Source organism: Lepidochelys olivacea (assembly GCF_965140295.1).
Source record: "Lepidochelys olivacea isolate rLepOli2 genome assembly, chromosome: 5".
NCBI classification, from domain to species: Eukaryota; Metazoa; Chordata; order Testudines; family Cheloniidae; genus Lepidochelys; species Lepidochelys olivacea.
Window position 1 is genome coordinate 30,618,264 of NC_140415.1, and position 13,147 is coordinate 30,631,410.

The following is a 13,147-nucleotide window of genomic DNA, read 5'->3' on the forward strand; positions in this document are numbered from 1 at the left end:
AAGCCAATGATGGTTTGGTTTTGGATTTTTTAAATTACAGGGCCTCATCTGTGTCTCAGCAAACATTGAGTTACAGAGTGATAGCTCTGTGCTAAATGTAAAAGCAGTACTTATTCTGGGATGTAGTTAAGTTGGCAGCATGTGGACCTGCGCAAAAGAGCTAGTTTAGTTATTGCTGTAGGCTCTTCCAGCTGCACTCAGGACATTGTAAATATTTTCTCCTACTTGGGTTGGCAATGTAAAGCAATCTGAGCTCAAAGGCTGAAGTTGTGCCCACCAAACTGTCTCCCTACCCCCTCGTTTCATCTCTTGCATTTGGGATGTTACCTTGGAGCATCCCAACGGGCCCCGAGGTGTTTCCTGTTGCTTGCATTTTTCGGATTTAAACAACGTGCTTAGCAAAGTTTGAGGACAAACATTCAGCAACAGGAAGTTTATGTGGCTTGTTCTGGCTACTTCAACCATGAACTGAACCAATATAACACAAGAAAAAGAGCAAAATTGGGCTGCTTAAAATACTTTCCCTCTGCTTAGAAGAACATGCTGTGCAGTAACACCAGAGAGGTTTTGTGGTGCTTTCAGCAGATCTGGTACCTCTGCTAGTGTGCTGTCACCTTCTGTCAAAGCTAGGCCTTCAAAAATAGAAACAAACTAAGACATCAGTATTTTCTTTTCAAATCTGGAATGCTGAATTTGGAAAGTGGAACCAGTGTTTTCTTATTAATCCCATCAAAAACTCCTATTTGGAGTTCAGTTCAATTCCTAATTTAGTTCACAGTAAATAGAGGAACAACTTCTGCAGTAGTAGAAAGAAGTCCATTCGATAGGGATCAGATAGCTAAATCTTAATCTCTTGCTGTCTGGGAAATACCTCCAGGATCCTGCTATCTTTAGAGATTGTAATGAGGGACACTTGTGAAGTTAGCCTTCAGACCTGTGATCTCTGAAGGAGGGGAGCCAATCACCAGTGACCTCCTAAAGATCTCTAAAAGAAAAGGAGTACTTGTGGCACCTTAGAGACTAACAAATTTATTTGAGCATGAGCTTTCGTGAGCTCACAAAAAGCTTATGCTCAAATAAATTTGTTAGTCTCTAAGGTGCCACAAGTACTCCTTTTCTTTTTGCGAATACAGACTAACACGGCTGCTACTCTGAAACCTAAAGATCTCTGTGGCACCAAAAGCCTGTGCTGTATTTGGCCATCTTGTGTGTTCTTCCATATTTACAGTTTTAAAATATATCTGTGGAGAAATCGCTCCATTTTCGTTATACAACATGCACTTTACATGCTGTGAAATTAAAAAAACAATGACCAAAGTTTTCAAACTGGGTGTGACAGATATGGCAATTTCTTCTTCTAGTGCTTGCTTATGTTGATTCCGTTTTAGGTGTGTGTGCACCCATGTGCACAGTTGTCGGAGATTTCTTCCTTAGCGATATCCGTAGGGCCGGCTGTGGTGCCCTCTGGAATGGCACTCCCATGCGGCAGTATATCAGCCGCCGCCAGCCCTGTGCCCTCTCAGTTCCTTCTGACCGCCCGTGATGGTTAGTTGGAGCACCTTGTCTTGCTTCGCAAGAGGAGTAGCGGTTTTTCCATAGACTTCATTTTGTTGTTATTATACATAGTTTCATTGTAGTTAGTCTACAGTGTTAGTTAGTCAGTGGAGTCCTAGTTTGACTCGGCCCAGCACCGTTCCATCTTGCCGGCACCAAAGAAGAGGAAGAAGAAGCAAAGCCCCTTGGCACTGAAGGACAGAGGGGCTTCAGGCAAAGGACCTACGTCAGGCCATGCATCTGCTACGGTGCTTCACAGGGGTACCACTGAGATCGGACCCCCCAGCCTGGCCAGGGACCTGCACCCCACCCTAGGCAGGGGCAAGGGCTCCAAGCCACTTGTGGGGCCTTCAGTGCCCGAAGTGGTTCCGGCGGCTAAAGAGCAAGGCCAATTGGCATGGCAGGTGCCAGGCCAGGTGACCAAAATGGCTAAGCTTGCAGCACCGAAGGGGAAAACCACCGGGCTTCTGTAGTAACATAGACTGGCGGAACACCCCAGGTCACGGACTGCAGGTGCAAGTCCCCGTCGCTGCAACCTCAGACCCCAGCACCGCAACCTAGTTCCCCAGCCAGAAGGCCTAGGTCTCCGTTAAGATCCCCTCCTACTAGGTGAGGGACTCCAGACTCATGGCACCGCTCCCTGTACCATTGGTACTGGCGACCATCTAGTCATAGGTCACCAGACGCTGGTCACGCTCTCCCAGAAGGTCTCCTTGTTGGTCACTGTCCCGGAGGGGTTGTTCAGGATTTCGGCCTAGTATGCGCTCGCCCCAGTACCATTCCTCTGGCAGGCGGTGCTACTCCCAGTCTCCCTGCCAATCACCTACCAGGGTCAGTAGGAAAACCCAGGCCGCAACAGCCCTGCTGTGGTCACTGGAGGGACAGTGGTCAGGGTCGGACTGTGATTTCAGCCCCTTGCCAAGAAGGGGCGACTTCCCAACAACGCGGGAGACTGGGGCAGCACCAGCCATGGTGCTGATGCAGCAGGGACAGTGGCCCCCCAAAGTGGCCATACTGGTACCTGTTGGGGGTGCCGGTGATACCTGTCCAGTACTCCCATGCCACATATGACAAACCGGCCAGGGCACCGCCAGTACTGCAGTCAGAACACGGCACCAAGGAGGAGGCCTAGCCTGCGCACCGTACTCCGGCACCGAGGGAGCCCTCCCCTGACAAGGAAGGGGATAACACATTCCCTCAGGTGGCCCACACCAGCAGTCCTCTGAATGATTTTCAGGAGCACCAGGCCCTCCTTAAATGGGTGGCTGAAAACCTTGGCCTGCAGATCCAGGAGGTTGCTGAGGAGGCCGACAACTCTTCAATGTCATCTCAGCCACCACACCGGCAAGCATTGCATTGCCTGTCAACCCAGGGGTGCTCAGGATAGCCAAATCTTTGTGGCAAACCCCCTCTTCTATTCTGCCTATGTCAAAGAAAGCAGAAAAGAAGTACTGTGTCCCTGCAAAGGGCTTTGAGTATCTATATACTCATGCCCCTGCATCATCGCTGGTCATGTCTGCGGTGAATCAAAGGGACAAACAGGGCCATGCCAGCGGAACACCAAAAAGTAAAGATGCCAAAAGGCTAGACTTGTTTGGCAGGAAAATTTATTCAATGGCCAGCTTACAGTTTAGGATCTCTAGTTACCAGGCCCTGCTGGGACATTATAACTCTAACCTGTGGGACTCCCTTAATAAGTTCACGGAGGCCCTCCCACAGGATCATGCCCAAGAGTTCACCGCGTTGGTGAGCGAAGGCACGGTGGTGGACAGGGAGTTCTCCAGATGGTTGCATTGGTGGTGGCCATGAGATGCAGCTCCTGGTTGCAGGCTTCTGGGCTGTCCCAGGAGAAAGCAGGCCACTATCCAAGACCTCCCATTTGAGGGTTCGGGGCTCTTTTCTGAGCTGACTCCAGACTCCAAGGGCTCAAGGACTCCCGAGCCACTCTCTGCTCCCTGGGCTTGCACACCCCAGGAAGCCGTTCCGGCCTCTGCCTCCTCCTCCTCCAACACAATCTAGGTCCTGGGGGGGTCCCAAGTCAGACTCCTACAGGCGGAAGGACAAGGACAAAGGGCCTCAGAGATGCTTCCTGTCCTCTTCCCATTCGGCTGCCCAACCTGATCCTCCCAGAAGTCAGGGAGGCCAGAAGCAGTCATTTTTAGGGTGCGCTCGAAGATGATGCCCCTGCCAATGTACTGGATCCACTCCCCTCCTTCCTCAACTGCCTTTGGCCTTTCCAGTCAGCCAGGTCCCATATCACCTCAGACAGCTGGGTGTTCGATACAGTTTCTTTGGGTTGCATCCTGCAATTTATAGCCAACCATCCCTCCCAGCCCCCTTCCCCATCCCTCGTCAGGGACCCTTCTCGTGAGCAACTCCTCATTCAAGAGGTCAAAAACCTCCTGTGTGTAGGGCCAGTGGAAGAGGTTCCTCGGAACATAGAAGGAAGAGGATTCTACTCCCTCTACTTCCTAGTTCCGAAGTCAAAGCGGGGCCTCAGACCCACCCTAGACCTGCATTGCCTCAACAACTCTCTCAAGAAGTTGAAGGTTCATATGGTCTCCCTGGCCTCCATCATTCCATCCCTGGATCCGGGAGACTGGTACGCCGCCCTCGATTTAAGGAACGCATATTTCTATCTTCCCAGGGCACTGGCGCTTCCTCCATTTCATGTTGGGCCACCGCCTCTTCGAGTTCACAGTGATGTCTTTTGATCTCTCATCAGCCCCGATAGTCTTCACAAAGTGTATAGCGCCAGTGGCCGCTTACCTGCAACATCGGGGAGTCCAAATATATCCGTACCTCGACGACTGGTTGATAAGGGGCCGGTCCCCAGATCAGGTGTGGAGGCATCTCCATCTGGTCTGTTCCCCCTGTTGCGACCTGGGATTGATAATAAACAAGAAAAAGTCAACCTTAACCCCAGTGCAATGCACAGAATTCATCGTAGCGGTCCTTGACTCCAGTTGGGCCAGAGCCTTCCTCCCCGAGACTTGGTTCCAGGCTATAGCGGACCTCATATCGGGCCAATGGACCCACCCACTCACCACCATCCACACATTCCTGAGACTGTTGGGCCACTTGGCAGCATGTACTTACTTGGTCCGGCATGCACGACTCCGCCTCAGACCCATACAGGCATGGCTGGCGTTGGTCTATGTCCCCAACCGGCACAGGATGGACTGGATGATCAGGATTCTGGACAGCATACTGTCATCTCTCATCTGATGGCAGGATCCCATGTCGGTGCTGGAAGGCGTTCCCTTCGCAGCCCCGGCCTCGTCGGTAGACCCTTGTCTCTGATGCCTCCAACCGGGGATGGGGAGCACACGTGGGCAATCTCAGTACTCAAGGTTGTTGGTCCAGATCGTTCCCTGCATATCAATGTCAGGGACCTCAGGCCGGTTCGATTAGCCTGCCAAGCCTTTCTACCCTCTGCACTCTGCCAGGAAGTGCTCTGGCTCTGGGATTTCTGTCCGCTGCACATCCATCTCGTAGCTACTCACCTTCCAGGGGCCAAAAACACTTCGGCAGATTGCCTCAGCGGGGCATTCTTGTCTCCTCACAAGTGGTCCCTTTATCCGGAGGTGGTCGGTTCCATCTTCCACAGGTGAGGAACTCCCCAGATGGACCTGTTTGCTTCCAAGCAGAACAGAAAATGCCACATCTTCTGCTCGATTGGTGGCATGGACAGAGAATCCCTGTCAGACGCCTTTCTGCTCCTGTGGTTGGGGGCTCTGATGTACACCTTCCCTCCGGTGCCGTTGCTGCCCAGGGTCCGCACGAAGATCAAACAGGACAGGGCCAGGGTCATCCTCATAACGCCGGCTTGGCCACGCCAACACTGGTTCAGCACGCAGCTGGGCCCGTCGGTGACAACTGTGTTCCAGCTACCGCTCAGGTCGGACCTGTTGTCCCAGAATCACGGCAGTCTTCTACACCCCAACTTGACGGCGCTACATCTCACAGTTTGGCTGTTGCGTGACTAAATGCACAGGAACAGCAGTGCTCAGCTGAGGTTCAGTGAGTCCTGCTGGGGAGTAGGAAGCCCTCCACCAGAGCAACCTACCTGGCCAAGTGGAAATGGTTCACCTGCTGGATTGTAGACAAAGGTGTTTGTTCTGAGTGGACTTCGCTGCATCATATTCTAGACTACCTCCTGGATCTCAAGCTCCAGAGCTTGTCTCTCTATTCAGTCAAGGTCCATCTAGTGGCCATCTCACCCTTCTACCCACCGTTTGAGGGCAGGTCAGTTTTTGCTCAGGATATCACAGACAGATTCCTTAAGGGCCTGGAGCACCTCTACCTGCACATCAGGGACTCCATCCCTCTGTGGGACTTGAATCTGGTGCTGTGGCAGTTCACAGGTCCTCTCTTCAAGCCTCTGGCTTCCTGCTCTCTCCTTTTCCTCTCTTGGAAAGTCAGATTCCTGGTCATGGTGACTTCGGGCACTCACCTCAAAGCCGCTGTACATGGTCTTCTATAAGAACAAGTTCCAGCTAAGGCCACACCTGGCTTTTCTTCCCAAAGTAGTTTCAGTTTCATTTGAGCTAGGACATTTACTTATGAGTCTTCTTTCTGAAGCTGCATAAGTCGGAGGAGGAGTGCAGGCTACGTGCCCTGGATGTCTGGAGGACTCTGGTCTTCTACGTTGACAGGACCAAGCCATTCTGTAAGTCGACACAATTATTCGTCGCTGTGGCTGACAGAATGAAGAGTTGCCCGGTATCGACTCAAAGAATTTCTTCTTGGATCACTGCTTGCATTCTCTTTTGCTATGATCAAGGAAAGGTGCCTCCCCCGGTGATCATCACCGCCCTTTGTACCAGGGTGCAGGCCTCTTCGGTGGCATTTCTGGCCCATGTATCTATTTAGGACATCTGTAGAGTGGCCACCTGGTCATCTGTCCAAACCTTTATGTCCTATTATGCACTGAGCCAGCAGGCCCAGGACGATGCTGGCTTCAGTAGGGCAGTACTGCAAGCCGCTTAACTGTGAACTTCGAGCCCACCTCTGTGGATACTGCTTGTGAGTCACCTAGAATGGAATCGACATGAGTAAGCACTCGAAGAAGAAAAAACGGTTACCTATCTTTTGTAATTGTTGTTCTCCGAGATGTGTTGCTTATGTCCATTGCATTACCCGCCCTCCTGCCTCTCTGTCGGAGTTGTCAATAAGAAGAAACTGAGAGGGTGTAGGGCTGGAGGTGCCTGATATACTGCCGCATGGGAACGCCACTCCAGAGGGCCCTATGGATACCGCAAAGGCAGAAATCTCCAACAACTGTGCACACACCTAGAATGGAATGGACATAAACAACACATATTGAAGAACAATAGTTACGAAACGGTAGGTAACCGTTTTTTCCTGCAATATCCTGGACAAACATTATTGAAATAAGTTAAACCTTATTGGATTAAATTGGTGACTCTGGGAAGCTCATTGTATTAAAAATGCAAAGGCTTATGTGTAGAACCCTCCGCAATAATTTACTTGTATCCAATTCACGATCTGTGCTCCACCTTTTATATGTATCAGCATCCGTGCGAGAACCCTCTAGAGCAGCTGTTCTCAACCAGGTGTAATGAAATGTTGTTATCCTTATTGCATGAGTAAAGGGAAGCAGAACTGTACTTAGCTTGTCCTGACTGAGGGGGTCACCCTCAACTGAACTCACTAAGCAGGGGGTTCGGATGCCAGAGCCCAGTGGAGAGAGAGAGGGTGGGGACAGGTGTTTCTGCCTGGTCTTGTGGGCTCTACCTAAGAGTCATAGACACTATCTGACCTGCCCCTCTCTACTGTTCAGAGAGAGAGCTGATTAGGCTCCATCGAGAGTCTTTTGTTTTGTTAAGTGATCACTAGAGCTGAAATCACCGATAATTAGGTCTAAGGCCTCAGACAACGTTTTTGCGGAAGCACCTGCCTAGTCTGCACTAGCAATGAGGTTCCCACATTAGCTGCTGAAATCACTGAGAGCTGGGTGGAACCTCAAGAGACGACTCACCGAGGTCACAGTAGAGAGGCAGGCGGCTGCAGAAAGGGCCGGTGCAGAGCCATCGGCACCGGCACAGATGACGGTGGGGTAGAGTGAACGGCGGCACGAAGGATGACCGCCGCGGAATGAATGATGGCACAGCGGCAGCAGCAGGCAGTGACACAGAGCGAATGGCAACTGTGAGCCAGTTGTGGTGGCAGCGACGCCTGAGACATTGCTTGATGTTTCTTCCCCCCACATCCCGGGTGGGAGGTGAACTCACATGAACACACCGCTGAACTCTGGGTCTTCGCTGACCAGGGACAGCAGCTCTGAGTGGGGTGCGGTGAAAGGAGAGGGGAGTGGCATGTGAAAGGGACATTCGTTTGTTGGACTACCACACTGCAAAGTGAGAAATGGAGGCAAAGGACACTGCCCAATGTACTATGGTTGGGGGGGTGAGGTGGGGGACTTTTGCTCAGGGTCAGATGTGTTCAAATCATGGTTATGGTGTTTTCCCAAATTAATGCCAGGTTCCTTTCCCCTTTTTATTAAAAGTTTTCTCGCTATACACAGACTCAGTGCTTGCAAGTGGGGAAGTATCGCCTCTTAGAGGCGCCATGAAGTGGTGTTTAATTTTCCCAGATTACTGGGTGGGGGCTCGAGCTGGTTCTGGACCCCTGGATATTGAATCCGTTCCTTTTTGCTGCTAACTCCACCTAGCAGAAGGAATTACAGATGCCAATACATGGATTTAGAAGCTTACGTTATGCATCAAAGTCTGAAAAATATTGACCTACATTGTATTTGCAGGTTAAAAGTATTCTCATTCTTGGCTTTCTCCTTCTTCCTTTCATTCTAATGTGTGATGTAAGGCTTGAGCCAGTGGCGTCACTGATGGAGGGTGTAAATGTTTGAATAATGGGGTCAAATATTTTCTCTTGCTGGTGGCTCTAATATCACTAGTATTGGTTTTTTAGCAATGAGCTAAATCAGACAGACAGCAGGCTGGCCAACTGCTGTGGGTCACTAATAAGACAGGTGAGTTACAAAACTGAAGCACTTTGGGACATAAGCTGCCTTTCAGTACATGTGGCTCCTGGTTGTATCATAGAATATCAGGGTTGGAAGGGACCTCAAGAGGTCATCTAGTCCAACCCCTGCTCAAAGCAGGACCGATCCCCAATTAAATCAACCCAGACAGGGCTTTGTCAAGCCTGACCTTAAAAACTTCTAAGGAAGGAGATTCCACCACCTCCCTAGGTAACGCATTCCAGTGTTTCACACCCTCCTAGTGAAAAAGCTTTTCCTAATAGCCAACCTAAATCTCCCCCACTGCAACTTGAGACCATTACTCCTTGTTCTGTCATCAGCTACCACTGAGAACAGTCTAGAGCCATCCTCTTTGGAACCCCCTTTCAGGTAGTTGAAAGCAGCTATCAAATCCCCCCGTCATTCTTCTCTTCCGTAGACTAAACATACCCAGTTCCCTCAGCCTCTCCTCATAAGTCATGTGTTCCAGTCCCCTAATCATTTTTGTTGCCCTCTGCTGGACTCTTTCCAATTTTTCCACATCCTTCTTGTAGTGTGGGACCCAAAACTGGACACAGTACTCCAGATGAGGCCTCACCAGTGTCGAATAGAGGGGAATGATCACGTCCCTCAATCTGCTGGCAATGCCCCTACTTATACAGCTCAATATGCCATTGGCCTTCTTGGCAACAAGGGCACACAGTTGACTCATATCCAGTTTCTCGTCCACTGTCACCCCTAGGTCCTTTTCTGCAGAACTGCTGCCGAGCCATTCGGTCCCTAGTCTGTAGCGGTGCATTGGATTCTTCCGTTCTAAGTGCAGGACTCTGCACTTGTCCTTGTTGAACCTCATCAGATTTCTTTTGGCCCAATCCTCCAATTTGTCTAGGTCCCTCTGTATCCTATCCCTACCCTCCAGCGTATTTACCTCTCCTCCCAGTTTAGTGTCATCTGCAAACTTGCTAAGGGTGCAATCCACACCATCCTCCAGATCATTTATGAAGATATTGAACAAAACCGGACCCAGGACCGACCCTTGGGGCACTCCACTTGATACCAGCTGCCAACTAGACATGGAGCCATTGATCACTACCCGTTGAGCCCAACAATCTAGCCAGCTTTCTATCCACCTTATAGTCCATTCATCCAGCCCATACTTCTTTAACTTGCTGGCAAGAATACTGTGGGAGACCGTGTCAAAAGCTTTGCTAAAGTCAAGGAACAACACGTCCACTGCTTTCCCTTCATCCACAGAGCCAGTTATCTCGTCATAGAAGGCAATTAGATTAGTCAGGCATGACTTGCCCTTGGTGAATCTATGCTGACTGTACCTGATCACTTTCCTCTCCTCTAAGTGCTTCAGAATTGATTCCTTGAGGGCCTGCTCCATGATTTTTCCAGGGACTGAGGTGAGGCTGACTGGCCTGTAGTTCCCAGGATCCTCCTTCTTCCCTTTTTTAAAGATGGGCACTACATTAGCCTTTTTCCAGTCATCCGGGACCTCCCCCAATCACCATGAGTTTTCAAAGATAATGGCCTATGGCTCTGCAATCACATCCGCCAACTCCTTTAGCACTCTCGGATGCAACGCATCTGGCCCCATGGACTTGTGCACATCCAGCTTTTCTAAATAGTCCTGAACCACTTCTTTCTCCACAGAGGGCTGGTCACCTCCTCCCCATGCTGTGCTGCCCAGTGCAGTCGTTTGGGAGCTGACCTTGTTCATGAAGACAGAGGCAAAAAAAGCATTGAGTACATTAGCTTTTTCGACATCCTCTGTCACTAGGTTGCCTCCCTCATTCAGTAAGGGGCCCACACTTTCTTTGACTTTCTTCTTGTTGCTAACATACCTGAAGAAACCCTTCTTGTTACTCTTAACATCTCTTGCTAGCTGCAACTCCAGGTGTGATTTGGCCTTCCTGATTTCACTCCTGCATGCCCGAGCAATATTTTTATACTCATCCCTGGTCATTTGTCCAATCTTCCACTTCTTGTACGCTTCTTTTTTGTATTTAAGATCAGCAAGGATTTCACTGTTAAGCCAAGCCAGTCGCCTGCCATATTTACTATTCTTTCTACACATTGGGATGGTTTGTCCCTGTAACCTCAATAAGGATTCTTTAAAATACAGCCAGCTCTCCTGGACTCCTTTCCCCCTCATGTTATTCTCCCCGGGGATCTTGCCCATCAGCTCCCTGAAAGAGTCAAAGTCTGCTTTTCTGAAGTCCAGGGACCGTATTCTGCTGTTTTCCTTTCTTCCTTGTGTCAGGATCCTGAATATGACCATCTCATGGTCACTGCCTCCCAGGTTCCCATCCACTTTTGCTTCTTCTACTAATTCTTCCCGGTTTGTGAGCAGCAGGTCAAGAAGAGCTCTGCCCCTAGTTGGTTCCTCCAGTACTTGCACCAGGAAATTGTCCCCTACATGTTCCAAAAACTTCCTGGATTGTCTGTGCACCGCTGTATTGCTCCCCCAGCAGATATCAGGGTGATTGAAGTCTCCCATGAGAACCAGGGCATGCGATCCAGTAACTTCTGCAAGTTGCCGGAAGAAAGCCTCATCCACCTGGTCCCGTGGTCTATAGTAGACTCCCACCATGACATCACCCTTGTTGCTCACACTTTTAAACTTAATCCAGAGACTCTCAGGTTTTTCTGCAGTTTCATACTTGAGCTCTGAGCAGTCATACTGCTCTCTTACATACAGTGCAACTCCCCCACCTTTTCTGCCCTGCCTGTCCTTCCTGAACAGTTTATATCCATCCATGACAGTACTCCAGTCATGTGAGTTATCCCACCAAGTCTCTGTTATTCCAATCACATCATAATTCCTTGACTTTGCCAGGACTTCCAGTTCTCCCTGCTTGTTTCCCAGGCTTCGTGCATTTGTGTATAGGCACTTGAGATTAACCTGCTGATCGCCCCTCTTTCTCAGTATGAGGCAGGAGCCCTCCTCTCTCACGCACTCCTGCTCGTGCTTCCTCCCAGTATCCCACTTCCCCACTTACCTCAGGGCTTTGGTCTCCTTCCCCCGGTGAACCTATTTTAAATCCTCCTCACTAGGTTAGCCAGCCTGCTTGCAAAGATGCTCTTCCCTCTCTTCGTTAGGTGGAGCCCGTCTCTGCCTAGCACTCCTCCTTCTTGGAACACCATCCCATGGTCAAAGAATCCAAAACCTTCTCTCCGACACCACCTGCTTAGCCATTCGTTGACTTCCACGATTCGACAGTCTCTACCAGGCCTTTTCCTTCCACGGGGAGGATGGACGAGAACACCACTTGCGCCTCCAACTCCTTTATCCTTCTTCCCAGAGCCACGTAGTCTGCAGTGATCCGCTCAGGGTCATTCTTGGCAGTATCATTGGTGCCCATGTGGAGAAGCAGGAAGGGGTAGCGATCCGAGGGCTTGATGAGTCTCGGCAGTCTCTCCGTCACATCCTGAATCTTAGCTCCTGGCAAGCAGCAGACTTCTCGGTTTTCCCAGTTGGGGCAGCAGATAGATGACTCAGTCCCCCTGAAGAGAGAGTCCCCGACCACCACCCCCCACCTCCTTCTCTTGGGAGCGGTGGTCGTGGAACCCCCAACCCAAGGACAGTGCATCTCATGCCTTCCAATTGGTGGAGTCTCCTTCTGCTCCCTTCCCTCAGACATATCGGTCCACTCCCCCCATTAGTACCTGTGGAGAGAACATGAAAACGGTTACTTACCTGTACCGGCGTTGCTGGTACATGGACTTCCCCTTTTTGGTTCTGGAGGTCACATGATACCAAATTTCTTCACCGTCCTCCTGTCCCCGATGTGCAGCCTGCTCTGAATCTTCAGAACCTTGTGCCCGTAGAAGCATATTCTGACGTCTGTCCAGGAAATCTTCAGTTTCTCTTATGTAACGCAGGGTCGATACCTGTTGCTCCAGACCTTGAACCTTCTCTTCCAATATGGAGACACTGTGGTAATGTCAATCTCTCCAGTCTGTCTGTCTCGCTTTTGGAATTAGTATTATTTATTTACAGGCTTCTGTGAAGTACCCTTCACCACAGTATTTGGGTGCATTCTACATCAGTGGTTTTCAACCTGTGTTCTGCAGACCCCGGGGGGTTTACAAACTATGCCTAAAGGTCCATGAAAGGTTGCCATTACCATAGAACAGTGGTTTTCAACCTGTGGTCTGCAGACCCCCTGGAGGTCCGCAGACTATGTCTAAGATTTCCAAAAGAGTTTGCACCTCCATTCAAAATTTTTTGGAGGTCTGCAAATGAAAAAAGGTTGAAAACAACTGTTCTGCATGATTTAGATTAAAGAGTAAGACCACATTGGCCACAGCTGGAGAGCATATACTCCATTAGCTCCTGCAGCACTGAAATAGCTCATGTTAAAGGACTGAGGAAACCTAGCCAGTGGGCTAAGTGCCAGGAGATTCCAGGGCCTGCAGTTAGCGGGAGGGTTGGAAAAAGAAATTAATCTTAGGCTGTGTTCTAAAAATGGCCATCTTTGGGCTCAAGCAAATATTTGGTAGGCGTAAATTCCAGAAGGAAGAATGCCTTGACCCAGTTTCCTCTTTGGACAGACAGATCTGGATTAAAGCATTCTC

The 13,147-nt window shown here is 50.0% G+C and overlaps 1 protein-coding gene and 1 long non-coding RNA gene across 2 annotated transcripts in view; one reads left to right on the forward strand and one right to left on the reverse strand.

The window, feature by feature from the left end:
- The window catches only part of NIM1K (NIM1 serine/threonine protein kinase), an 87,136-nt gene that overhangs the window by 53,943 nt on the left and 20,046 nt on the right, over nt 1-13,147 (forward strand). The gene's annotated exons all lie outside the window — the stretch shown is intronic.
- LOC311520801 overlaps nt 1-13,147 on the reverse strand; it is a 31,123-nt gene that overhangs the window by 6,973 nt on the left and 11,003 nt on the right. The window contains exons 3-4 of the long non-coding RNA XR_014711700.1: nt 4,654-6,849; nt 4,324-4,437 (exon numbers count right to left, since the gene is read on the reverse strand). This is a non-coding gene — a long non-coding RNA (uncharacterized lncRNA). The remainder of the gene's footprint in view (nt 1-4,323; nt 4,438-4,653; nt 6,850-13,147) is intronic.